This window comes from Medicago sativa, chromosome 3 (genome assembly GCF_051527215.1).
Source record: "Medicago sativa cultivar Bolivia chromosome 3, Bolivia_mono, whole genome shotgun sequence".
NCBI classification, from domain to species: Eukaryota; Viridiplantae; Streptophyta; class Magnoliopsida; order Fabales; family Fabaceae; genus Medicago; species Medicago sativa.
The window spans coordinates 9,484,109-9,496,721 of NC_140751.1; the positions used below are offsets into that span (position 1 = coordinate 9,484,109).

General features: G+C 35.1%; 1 pseudogene across 1 annotated transcript; it reads right to left on the bottom strand.

Moving 5' to 3' along the window:
• Nucleotides 1-749: 749 nt before the first annotated feature.
• LOC146935523 (uncharacterized) lies at nucleotides 750-11,862 on the bottom strand (annotated as a pseudogene). Its single transcript, XR_015030261.1, has 23 exons — nucleotides 11,705-11,862; nucleotides 11,352-11,616; nucleotides 11,167-11,263; nucleotides 10,351-10,563; nucleotides 10,135-10,264; nucleotides 9,836-9,996; nucleotides 9,619-9,739; nucleotides 9,350-9,526; nucleotides 9,200-9,256; nucleotides 8,909-9,112; nucleotides 7,085-7,151; nucleotides 6,783-6,989; nucleotides 6,559-6,666; nucleotides 6,326-6,445; nucleotides 6,176-6,220; nucleotides 5,580-6,042; nucleotides 5,241-5,488; nucleotides 4,563-5,135; nucleotides 3,268-4,463; nucleotides 2,906-2,927; nucleotides 2,161-2,702; nucleotides 973-2,116; nucleotides 750-863 (listed from the first exon to the last, which is right to left on the bottom strand). The product of XR_015030261.1 is annotated as an uncharacterized LOC146935523 (transcript).
• Between the last annotated feature and the right edge of the window lie 751 nt (nucleotides 11,863-12,613).

A 12,613-nucleotide genomic window follows, 5' to 3' on the forward strand; every position in this document is an offset into this window, starting at 1 on the left:
AGGGGTAAATCAAAACAATTTTTTTTTTACAAGGGGTAAATAAAAAAAAATTACAAAGAAACTATAAACTATAAGTTATATAAATCAAAATCACATTGCCAAAAGAGCCCCAAACTCCGTTTGCAAAAGATTTAAAATAAAATCATACTCTTACTAGATTTTCCACCCGTGCTACCGCCCGGGTCATACAATTTTAAAAAATATCTTATTGATCTAAATGTTGTACATTATTTTCTTCATAGGGTAGTTTGATCGAGTTAAATATAATCACGTATCGCGTTTAATCGGTTTAAGATAATATAATACTCATGGTCGAATTATGATATAGTTCTTCAAAAAAAAAAAAAAGGTCGAATTATGATATCGTTATTTTTAAAAATGCAACTTTCAACCAACCACAAATTGATGATATGTAAAATTGTAAATGGATCAACAATCTATGTTGCAGAACTTAACATCAGATAGGAGTAACAATTTTCCCACAAATATCCATTAGTAGGCATACACAGTATTCATGAGAGATACAACAATCAAGCAACAATTGAAATGTAACATCACAATGTATCAAATCAGCAAATGACGGTGTATGCAGCAGCGCTTGCTCATCAAACAACAAAAAGATATCTGCTCACAAACAACCTGTATACAAAATAAAAAGCATGATTTTTTAAATTTTCTGAGTGATAATTTTAACAGACAAAAACTGGGTTAAACATGCAAAGTTCGGCAGGAAGGATAATAAAATGAACCTTCAAATTGGGAAATGTTAATGTGGATCATCAGCTATATAATTGAGTAGCCAAAATAAGTGATAGGAGGCCCCTGAATTGTTGTCAGTATCGCTAACAACAACACATACAAATCTGAAACAATGTAAAAAAAAAATCTATAAGTCTGAGAATAACTTAAGTACTCAACAATACTTAAAAACTACCATGTGAAAGTAATGGGCTATATCAGATAAGAACTAACCTGCATGGTTTATGGATAATTATGTAAACAAACCCGCAACATGATCTGTGGTTCAGAATTCATTGGTCACAAATTGCGGAAAACTTCATGATATACGACATTTGATGTAGTTGTGATACAGTTGTTGTCTTCATCTGTCAATAAAATTTTCAATCCGTTCCTGGATGTTACTCTTGAAACCGCAACATATAGCTGACCGTGTGAAAAGACCGGTTGAGGAAGGTATACCCCTACCTTTTGCAGCGACTGTCCTTGGCTTTTATTTATCGTCATTGCAAACGATACGGAAATTGGGAACTGCCTACGCTGAAACTTGAATGGAATCCTTGTATCAGAAGGAGTCAACGACAATCTAGGTATATACACTATATCCCCAATATTGCTTCCGGTTATGACCTTGGCCTCAAGCACGTATCTGCCCATCTTGGTTATGATCAGGCGCGTTCCATTGCAAAGACCTGCTGTTGGGTCTAAATTTCTCAGCAACATGACAGGAACTCCGACTTTCAACTTGATTTTATGGTTTGGAATGCCAGAAGCATTGATTGTGTTTAAAAACTCAGGTGTGTGTATATCATCCGGCCTAGTTGCCGCTGAGTTGGTTGAAAGGGGGGAATCACAACTCAAATAAGTCTTTTCTTCTCCAGGTATCAGAGACATTACATAATCATTAATTTCTTCCACTGTGGCATTTTTTGGAGTTAGTATAGCCCTATCTTGGAAAAACGATGGATCATGCATTTCATCTAGTAGTGACGGATAGATGGTATCAACAATAGAAGCGATATGATCACCTGAGCTTTGAATAAGAAGATCATCTGGAATTTCTAGATCAATATCTTCATCATTGGCATCACCAATACTACCATCACCGATACCTAGCACCCATTCGCTGAATTGCTTTCTTTCTTCGATATCAGAACTCGAAGAACCATGTAGAAGACGCATGTTTGTTGACAATGTTAAAACCTCGCAAAATGGCCATAAGTACGAAGAATTAATGCTTGCATTTACAATCTCTTGTCTCGTTGCTTTAGGCATGACGGGAAGGATCTGTCTGAAGTCACCTCCAAGTACCACAACCTTTCCACCAAAAGGGATGTCTGTCCGGCCATTGTTTTGGACACGAAGGATATCCCTCAAACTGCGATCCAGTGCTTCAAAACAGTGTTTATGCATCATAGGTGCTTCATCCCATATAATAAGTTTTGCCTTACAAACCAATTCAGCTAAAGGGCTCTTAGGATGTATTCCACATGTTGATATCTCGTCAACGATAATAGGTATACCAAACCTTGAATGTGCGGTTCTTCCTCCTGGTATAAGTAAAGCTGCAATTCCGCTTGACGCAACCGTTAATACAATTTCCTTCCTCGAGCGTACCGCAGATGACAACGCCCTCCAGATGAACGTCTTGCCTGTCCCACCGTATCCGTAGAGAAAGAAAATACCAGGAAGGTTATCATCCACCCTACTCATGATTCTGTCGTAAACATTTTTTTGCTCAGCTGTCATTGTAGACATTAGTTTTTGATGTTCAATCTCAAGCATCTGCTGGTTGTAGTTCAGTTCGTCATATATCAATCTATTTCGCGACTCATGTATAAGAGAGATATCTGTTTGAGGCATGGTTGGGTAGTCTTCCTTCATACTCTTTCCGTGACTGCGTAACAGTCTATCAATTTCAGCTAGCGTGTAATTCTTCAGCTGGTCATCATCCAGCACCAGATCTGAACACAAACATTGAAGTTTTGTAAACCAAAATTATGCGTGCATACAATCTCAAATTATGTATACTATACTGAATTATTGCTGCATGATTTAAACAATAATGAATTAAATCACATAAACTATAGGCATACCCAATTATTAGCTACATGAATTAAACTATAATGAATTAGCTCACAGTATATATACTATACTGTATTATTACCTGCATTATTTTCAAAAATAACCTATATAACATACACTTGTCTTACATTGAAAACAGAACAGCACTCTATGCACTATAATTAGTATATATTGCCTAAGGTCCATATTCAATTCAATGTTAAGTGTTTAGCATTAAACAGACATCTTTAAGTACCAATTGTCATACAATGTTCAATATCGAATTATACATACAACAGTTCAAGAATATAGGTGTGTATATACATATACATACATACATATATATATATATATATATATATATATATATATATATATATATTTGCATCATATTCACTGCCTGATATATTAATTAAGTATGAAAATTTAGCAATACAAATTGTTTCAATTATTTTTACCTGGGACACGCAACGCCCTTCTTTGTCGATGTAGCATATCATCACTCAAGTTATGCCAAGTCTTGCTCCATACGACTTCAGGTTGAGAGAATTGGTTTGTTACCAATAATTGCACAAACAAACGGCGCATATAACTGGCAGTTCCCCAGAAAGAAGCTTGATTAATGGCGTCTACAAACTCTTTATCATCGTCTAATAAACCCAACGCAAAGCACGCCTCCTTGAACGTATTATACTTTACTCCACCAACTGTGTAAATGTCGTCATAGCAAAGAGGACCTTTTACATAGTTAAGCAAGGTCCTGAGATAGAATTTTTCACCACAGCCTGGAGCCACGAAATGAATCCTACCAATTGAAAGACCCCTCTGTCGCGGTGTCCATTTACGCTGGGATGCCTTCCAAGTAAATTTTAATGGAAACTCACCGTAAGTTAGGTCCCTTGCTTCAGGATATTTCTGGTTTGCCTCAAACCATGCTATGAACTTAGTGTCACGAATATGGGGTTTCTTTATGACATCTGCTAAGTCTTCATGATCCTCAAAAACAACAGGCTCTTCACCTTCAAGATGGAAATTGAGTCGCTCCACAGACGGTTCTCTATAATTTATATCAAACGAAAAAATCCTCCAGACCGCTTCACATGCAGAGAGATATCTACAATCATAATACATTTTGATTTCGTCGTGACATGCATCTCCGCCTTGGTAGAATGTTGCGGTGACCCGGTCATGACCCTTGTTTACATACTTAAACAAATATTTGATCGACCGAGACTGGTTGCACCATTCGACATTAATGTGGGCGTTATACTTCAATAGTAGTTGACGGTTATAAGGTACAACCCATCTATTGTCGACAAATGATTCACCTTTTTTTATAAACACGCCATTATCTCTTCTTCTATATACTGGGTAACCATCCGAATCAATGACAGTGTTGTCGACGAACTTTTTCGGAAAGTATTTGGTGCATTTTTTATTCAACATACATGGTGAACCTGTGTTTTGCGGACCGCAAGGACCATGTATCATAAGCGACGCAACTATTTCGTATAACCTGGGGTCACGATTCTTATCAGGAATTTCAGCTGATATAATCTTGTCGATTTGATGAGGATGAAGACATCGGAACTCAGCACGCAAGAACACTAAGATATGAGCATGTGGCAGTCCGCGCTTTTGGAACTCAATGGTATATATAACTGCAAAAAATACACAATAGCAAAATCATCAAAACATACCACCATACTGTTAAATCATAATGTTGAGTAAACAATGAGTAGTATGAAATGTCAAAATACCTGCTTTGACTTTGCCGAAAATCTTCCCTTTCTTTATCTCCTTGATGAGATTATCCAACTTTATTTTGAAAAGACGGCTCACCAAATCAGGACGATCTTCAGGTTTAAGATTATGTTTCTTAAGAAATTCAAGTAACTCCGGCCATTTGTGGTTACACGTAAATGTGATAAACAAATCAGGGTAACCGACCCAGCCACATATTGCCATGGCATCCTGGTAGTTCTGAATCATGTAGCGTGCTCCTCCAACAAATTTTGAGGGCAAAACAACTCGCTTCCCAGCAGTGGCTGGACTTGTCTCACCTCTAAGCACCGCTTCGGCAAGCCCTCTGTATAGATCTGCTCTCACTTCTTTTTGATGGTCTCTATACCACTTCAAACGCCACGACTCAATCATGCTGTATGCATCGACTAAAAACTGCTGCAACAAACGTCGGGACCATAGCAGATGAGATTGTAATATATCCCTTTGTTGAATTTTATACGCAAACCACTCTTTCATTGAAACATAAGTACGCTTAATAGGTTTCTTTGTAGGTTTATCTGAAAATTTGATGTCTCTTCGGAACCCATCTTCGCCCCTTGAAAATATTAAAGGGTATTGCAATGGCAAATAAGATGTTTCGAACACGGAAATACGTTTTAGAAGACCAGACCGTTCTTCAACCACTATATCTCTTTCGAAGTCGGCAGCATCGTAATCGCCTACAACCAAAGCTGCAACCTCCGAAGCAGTGGGCATATTGTAACGCCTACCATCATAACCCCTCTTTCCTAAAATCCGCAGCTTGATGTGTGGAGCATCTTCTTGTATTAATGTGTCCCTTACTTGTCTATACGACTTGACAAATGAATTTGAGTGGTCAAGGATATGGCGCAACTCCTTCACAATATCTCTTTTCATTGAGTTTTTATCATCCTTCATCCTATCAAGGTAATGTGACCAAATTATACAATCAATATATATTGTGTAAACATATAATATTTCTACCAAATAAATCCTTGCAATATAATGACATTTCAAAATATTGATTGACGTACCCTACTGCTGCCATGCGGTTGCTGAGCTCATTATCCGTATCATAAATATACAATTGAGCGAACTTAGGTTGGTCACCATCTTTGGGCAGCAAACTACCAATTTGGTGATAGTTTTCTCCGTTCAAGACGAATACTGGTGGAGCATTCCCGTCGTTTTTGGTTTTGTCAATAGTTGCTCCCATAGAGGTAAAAGCAAACATACTATTGAACGATCTTATATTTTCCATAAAGAATTTACTTTTCTTGTCGTTCTTATGGTATAGATCATACAGCTGGCGAGGAAGACGTTTAAATGGTGCTATTTCTATACGCCCTTCCATACAACACAGACTAAATTCGGGATTTGATGTGTGACGATGTTTTCCAACCCTTTCCTCATACCACATTAGTGCACCACACGATTCACAAACAAAACGTGGCTCTCCCACTTGAAAATAATCTGCGTTAAATTTGCCGACACATCAGTTTGCTATGATACATATCTCGTATGCTAATTTCATATGCGACTTGTTAACATAATTGTTCAAACAAATTTTCTTTATGCTGCAAAAGGTATAAATTTTAAAACTAACCTGTGTCATTTGATTCATCTACTTCGTCTTCATCTTCGACATCATCTTAAAAAGTCGTTAAGAAAAGCATAAGTTAGTTTCCGCAAAACTTCACATTATTTCGATATAATATGTATAGAATTGAAATTAAATAATGATTTCCACGCATACCATATTCATTATCAGGTATTTCCTCCCCTTCATCGTTTTGATAACACTCAGCCTCAATATCTTCATCATGAAAGAAACTCATTGGCTCATCAACTGTTTCTGCTATGTTGTCTTCTACATCTGCATCAAAGGAATTGCGTACGAAATTGTTGTTATATCAAACATTAAAATTCACCTAGCCTGGGAAAATAAAACAATTCATAAACGCAGTGGCAATTCTAATGTCAAATTACCATAATTGTTTTCAGGAATGTCGGAAACCTCGCCGTTCTCATTGCACTCCATCGGTAAGTACACAACTTGTGTGAATCCCAATTTGTGTTTATCGCGTTGCTCGACATCTAGTATTAGAGAAATACAAACCAAAAATATCCCAAAAAACTAATTAATTTATTAAGCAAAATGTAAGCACATATGATAAAAGGATTGATTATAATAAGTTCATATGACAATTTACCATGCACATTGGTTGTAACTTCATCCTCTTCAACCATTCCACAACCATCTATTGCCATTGCATACTTATCCTTTGTCTGTGAATAGTTTTCCTTACCATATCCATCACTGAGTTTTTGTTTCAGAATGTATTTCCCAGGTTTAATAGGCGTAAGCTTCTTCAGTCCAACAGTTTGTGATATCGGTTTTGATTTAGCAGATACATCCACTTCAATTATTCATTTAAATAAAATCAATTGAACCATACTAAACAAATGACAGATGGAATACAATATATATAAATCAGTTTAATTTTGCATTTACCGTTAGTAATATCGGACAAAGGGTTCACTCCAATCTGCACTTTCCGCCTCTTGTTAGGAAGCATTTTTCAGATAGCTGAATACCACTTGAGATACCTGCGGATTTTTTAAAAGTCAACACAGTATGCTTGCAAAACAGATGTCCTAGCTTAGATATACATTGTGTTGGCAATGGCATATGACTTGAACAGAAAAGTGGACGAATTTCAATTGAATATTGCACACTATACCTGAGTTCTGAGAATGGAGATTGCAGCATAGATGTAGAATGATGTTTTAGAAAGCAAGGGTCAGGTAGGATAGAGAACTGAATATTGGTAGCAGCAATCTGTTAAATGCTAAGTTATGACATTGGTTAAATAGACTATCCTTGAGCACTGCATTAATCAATTACTTCACAACCATGAGAAACTAAACAGTCATGCTACATCTTTTAAGGCTTTACTTGATATTAAGTATACTTAAAATAAAATTTAAATCCTTTGCAATTCCACTTTTTGAGCATATCCAACAGTATGAATATAATATATTCATTTTTCATTTTTTTTAAAGTATAAGTGTATAGAGTAAATTCGGTATTGACCAAACTCCTATCACTTGTATGTTGTCTGTTATATCATTAACGAAAATGTAGCCATGCACCATAAATTATACAGCTAGATTGTATTCAGTTTTTTTTTTAAATTGTAAATTTGACAGTTATACCTCTGAACGATTTAGTCATAGCTAGCTCTAGTATTAATTTAGTTTTTAAAATCAATTTGCATATTGAATGATTAAGAAATAACCATTTTAGTTTACTCTTCAACATTGAATCGCATATCTTGAACTTAAGTTTCACATGGTAGTGATCAAAATAAAAATCTGACACTAAATTAGCAAAGGCAATTGGATCATTTTTAACTAATATTAAGTATATATCGGTGAACTTATCTTTTCCAACAGGAAATTAACCCAATATACATAGTTTGCAACCATTAATTATCCAAAGATCATTATTTTCATCTTCAATTATATACAAAATGTAATAATAATATGATGCCCAGTCACATGAAAAATTACAAAACCTTTTATGTGTCAAATATGACACACATATTCAGAAATCAAGCATTAACAACATTTTATTCCGTTGGAAAACAAAGTGAAAGAATTGAAGAACTCTCAATGGATGGTGCTCATTGTAGCTAACTAAAAAAACAACATGATTGTCTAAAATGATATAGGGTGCGTTTGTTTCAGCTTTAAAAAAAATAGATTTTGAGTTAAAAGAATCTAGAGATTTTTTTTTAGAGATTTTTAAAAAAATCTAAAGCAATTTCTGTTTGTCTACTATTATAAAAATCATTTTTTTGAGATTTGAAACACTTACACTTGAGTTCCTTGCATTAAGAAAAAAATAGATTTTGGAAAAGCTACTTGAAATAGATTTTCATTTTGAGGCTAAAAATGATTTTTTTAGCAAAATGGATTTTTTAAAAATCTCAAACAAACACAACAAAAACTAAAAAAGTGATTTTTTACTCAAAAAAATAGATTTTTTTAAAAAAGAATCCAAAACAAACAGGACCATAAGCACATAGAAGCAGAAGCCAACATGAAGATTCATAACTAAAACAATAGGGGCAATGATTTGTAAACATAAAAAGGGAAATAAATTAAGTCATAATAAGCAACCAAACTTGTTCGATAAGCAGTACAAAGAAAACAGAAATCAGTCTTGCTGAGACTTATACAGAAAAACAAATTGATCCAGACAAAGGACAAAAGCTGGATTCAATTTAAACTAAAAACATCCTTGAAGAATTTGCAATCCTTCCCATCAATCATCCTTTTCGATCTTCACACATTTCAGCTTGGCAGGTTTGTTGATAGACCTTTCACCATCATCATTAGAGCCGACAATATCACAATCATCCAAATCAGCAGATCTCTTTCCAGACACCTTGCTACACGGAGTAATCGGGTCTTCATCTTTGTTGACATCAGTCTTGGTTGAGTCACCTTCCTCAAGCAATTGTACCTGTACATTCTGAACCAAATAAAATAATTCTTATGCGATTGCTTGAAATAGAGTAAAACTGCAAATGCAATAATATAAATTAAACTAAGATGCTACCTCCAACGGCGCCACATCAGTTTGTGTCAAAGGAACATCGTCCTCATCATCAAAAATCTGAGATGAACATTACAATTAGACATTACTTTTCAGAGTTTTACAATATTGTAAACAGAAACACGTACGGTAGCACACACGATCAGCACTCACCTTCAGGTCATGACGCTTAATGAACATTTTGATAAGATCAGCGTCATCGGATGTTCGCTTGACACCGTAATTTCTCCAGCTGTGAAGCAAGTTGCCATTTGTAATTTCAACCTTAAAAAGCATTTTTTTTCCAATCAGAACACCTAAATCAGACGGGTATCCATCGGAACTGCCACCCTACATTATTAAGGCAATGTCAGTCGCAATACAAAGGATTAGATTGGAGCATTGAGGTGATTCACAAAACGGTTACAGCACTTGGAGCTTACCTGCCCTTGAGCATCAATCAGATCTTGAACACTCTTACCCACATAGTTTGAAACATTGCGATCAAACAAAATGAAGCTTGTTGATCCAGTATTGTCCATAACTTGTACATGCACCTTGAATCTGTTCAAACCAGGAAGAAACTATACATGTAACTTGACTATGATAAAAATTGGATCATAAAAGCAAACGATATTTGACTGTTGTTAGCAAACACACCTAGGCACAGCATTTCTGGTCTGGTTGCACCTTGACGAAGGACAGAAAATCCTTCCAGCAATGATCTTAATCCTTCCAGCACATTTGGTGCAGGCATCATAGTACCATCCGTACTCTGGCTCAATCCCACAGATAGAGGCAAGAACAATTACGTTACATGGCTGCACACACATAATAAGGGAGACAATACAATCAGACTAAGGAATAAAAATAAGATTTTTGATATTAAATAAAGAATCCATTATGAACAAAAAAGAAAATAAGGAATCCAATGATGACCAAAAAAAAAATCATCATACGTCGGATGATTCAATAAGGTTCTCGATTGTCATCATTTTTGTCTGCATCATATCATCTGCAAGGGGTACAATCAAAGCTCCAGAAGATTGACTCACACCTTGGGTGACTGAAATTTCTGCACCGTCAATCCTACGATTAAAACAATAATATCAACAAACTAAACAACCAATAATAGTTTCTAAACAAAAAACCTTTTATTTATATAATGTCCATACTTAGTACGATATTCTTTGACAACAGGTAAATCATCATCTAAAATAAGCTTTGTTCCAAAAAAAGCATTTGAGATTCCCATAGCACCATAGTATTTTTTTAGTTTGCAAAGGTTCAATATCACGACAACAGGAGAGCTGGGATCACGCGTCGTCAAATAGGCATCCATCCTTAAAGCATATTGATCCCACAATGAACAATGTACTCTATTGCCACTGTAAAAATGCATATAACCAACCATTAAAATTAAGGTAAAGATCTAAGACAAAGATAATGAAATATTCGATACATTGTAACCACTGTTATTGAAAAAAAAATTGCATATTAAATGAATTGGAAACAACCCAATATATTTTTTGGAACAAAATCTGATATACATATTTTGGACCTAAGTTTTAAAGGTTACCCAAAATCAAGTGGCAACCTCATCACATTTCAAACATATTAAGCATATATTTATCAAATTATACTATCCAAAAGTCAATTAATCAAAGAAAAATATACTTTGCTTATATTAACTATTGCAAGATCATAATTTTCAAACATGTCGTTACATAGAATAAATTAACAATATGAGGCCCAATCACTTTACATTCCCCAAAACTTATTATATGTAAAACATGACACACATATTCAGATACCAAGCAATTAGATACATCATATTGCTTAACAAAAAAAAAAATCGAAAAACAATAAGAACAAACAATGGATGATACATATTGAAATTAAATAAAAGAACAGCATGGTTGCCACCACTAATATAAGCACTTGTAAGCAGAAGTGAACACGAAGATTTGAAGGTAAAAAGTGACACTTACTCACTGTCTTCCAAGGTAAGGTCAATGACTTTGCTCTTCTTACCATTCACAACCTTCTCTTTAAGGACATCTCTTTCAACCACATGGCCTATGACATCTGCATTCATAAACAGTGGTTAGAAGTTATCATGTATTAAAAAAACACAAATAAGTTTGATGTAGCAGAAACTATAGCAACAACCCACCAGTATATCTGTCCTCTTTGGTCGAATCAAGCACCTCTCTGAAAGGGATGAAATCATAATGATATTTTGCTATATCATTGCAGTCAATCTTTGTAAATTTGGTTAGGTCAATTAAATTAAGTCTGAACCTATGTCCAGTATAGCGAAACTTAGGCTCACTATGGGTCACCAGTAAATTTTCGATCTCATAACAACCCCCTTCCTCTACTAATGACCTAATCTTAGGTACCAAAGCCTTCTTCCCAGAGGCCTGTATCTTTCCCATCTGCGAATTATAATATAGCAATTAGATATACATTAAGAATAATATCAATCCTTATACTTAGAAGGAAATAAGAACTAAAAAACTAAACCTTGTCGTCAAGAAGCATCAAATGAATGGCAGTGATTTCGTTAGGGTTGTTGAATTCAGAAACAGTCCAAAGGTTGATGACACGCACACGAATTTTGAGCTTAATTTTCCCAGCAACGATTGCAGAGACAGGAGTTAGGATGGAAGCCATTCTGATAATTTTAAACACTGCTATATGTTGTAATTGTTGTTGGTTGCTGCTGTTGATTGTTAAAGTCTTGAAGTTGCATGAGCCGGTCTAAGTTGCAAGAATTTAAGAAGTTGTCCATGATTATGGAGTTGTATAAGATGTTCACGTTGTTGTCTAAGTTGTAGGAGAGGTTGAGTCCATTGCATACTCATTAAAGTTGGGGGCTTTAGGCCCGGCAGCCTTGTGCTCATTAAAGTTGGGGGATTTAGGCCCGGCAGCTTTATGCTCACATGTTGAAGAGCCTAATTACGCTCATTTATGTTGTTGAATGGTACCACATGCATTTGCACATCAAGAAGTTTCACGATGGTTTAAGTTGTTAAGTTGTTAAGAGTTGCATTGTCAAGTTGTGTCGCATTGCCAAGTCAAGAGTCGAGTCGATTATGAAGTTGTTTATGATTATGATTATGAAGTCAATGATGAATTTGATTAAGAAGCTGTTATGATGACTATAAGATGATAAATGATGTCTAATGATGATGTTTGATTATGTTTTGATAATGATGGTTTTTATGTTTTGATGATGATGTTTGATGATGATGTTGTTTATGATTGATGATGATAATAATATGATACTAAATGAATATTGATGCTGATGTCATGATGTCTTAAGTTGTTAAATATATGATGATACTTGGTTATGATTTAAAGATGATTTTGCCTATGAATTAAGAATGATATTTGTTTACGAACTAATGATAATATTTGATGATAATAAAT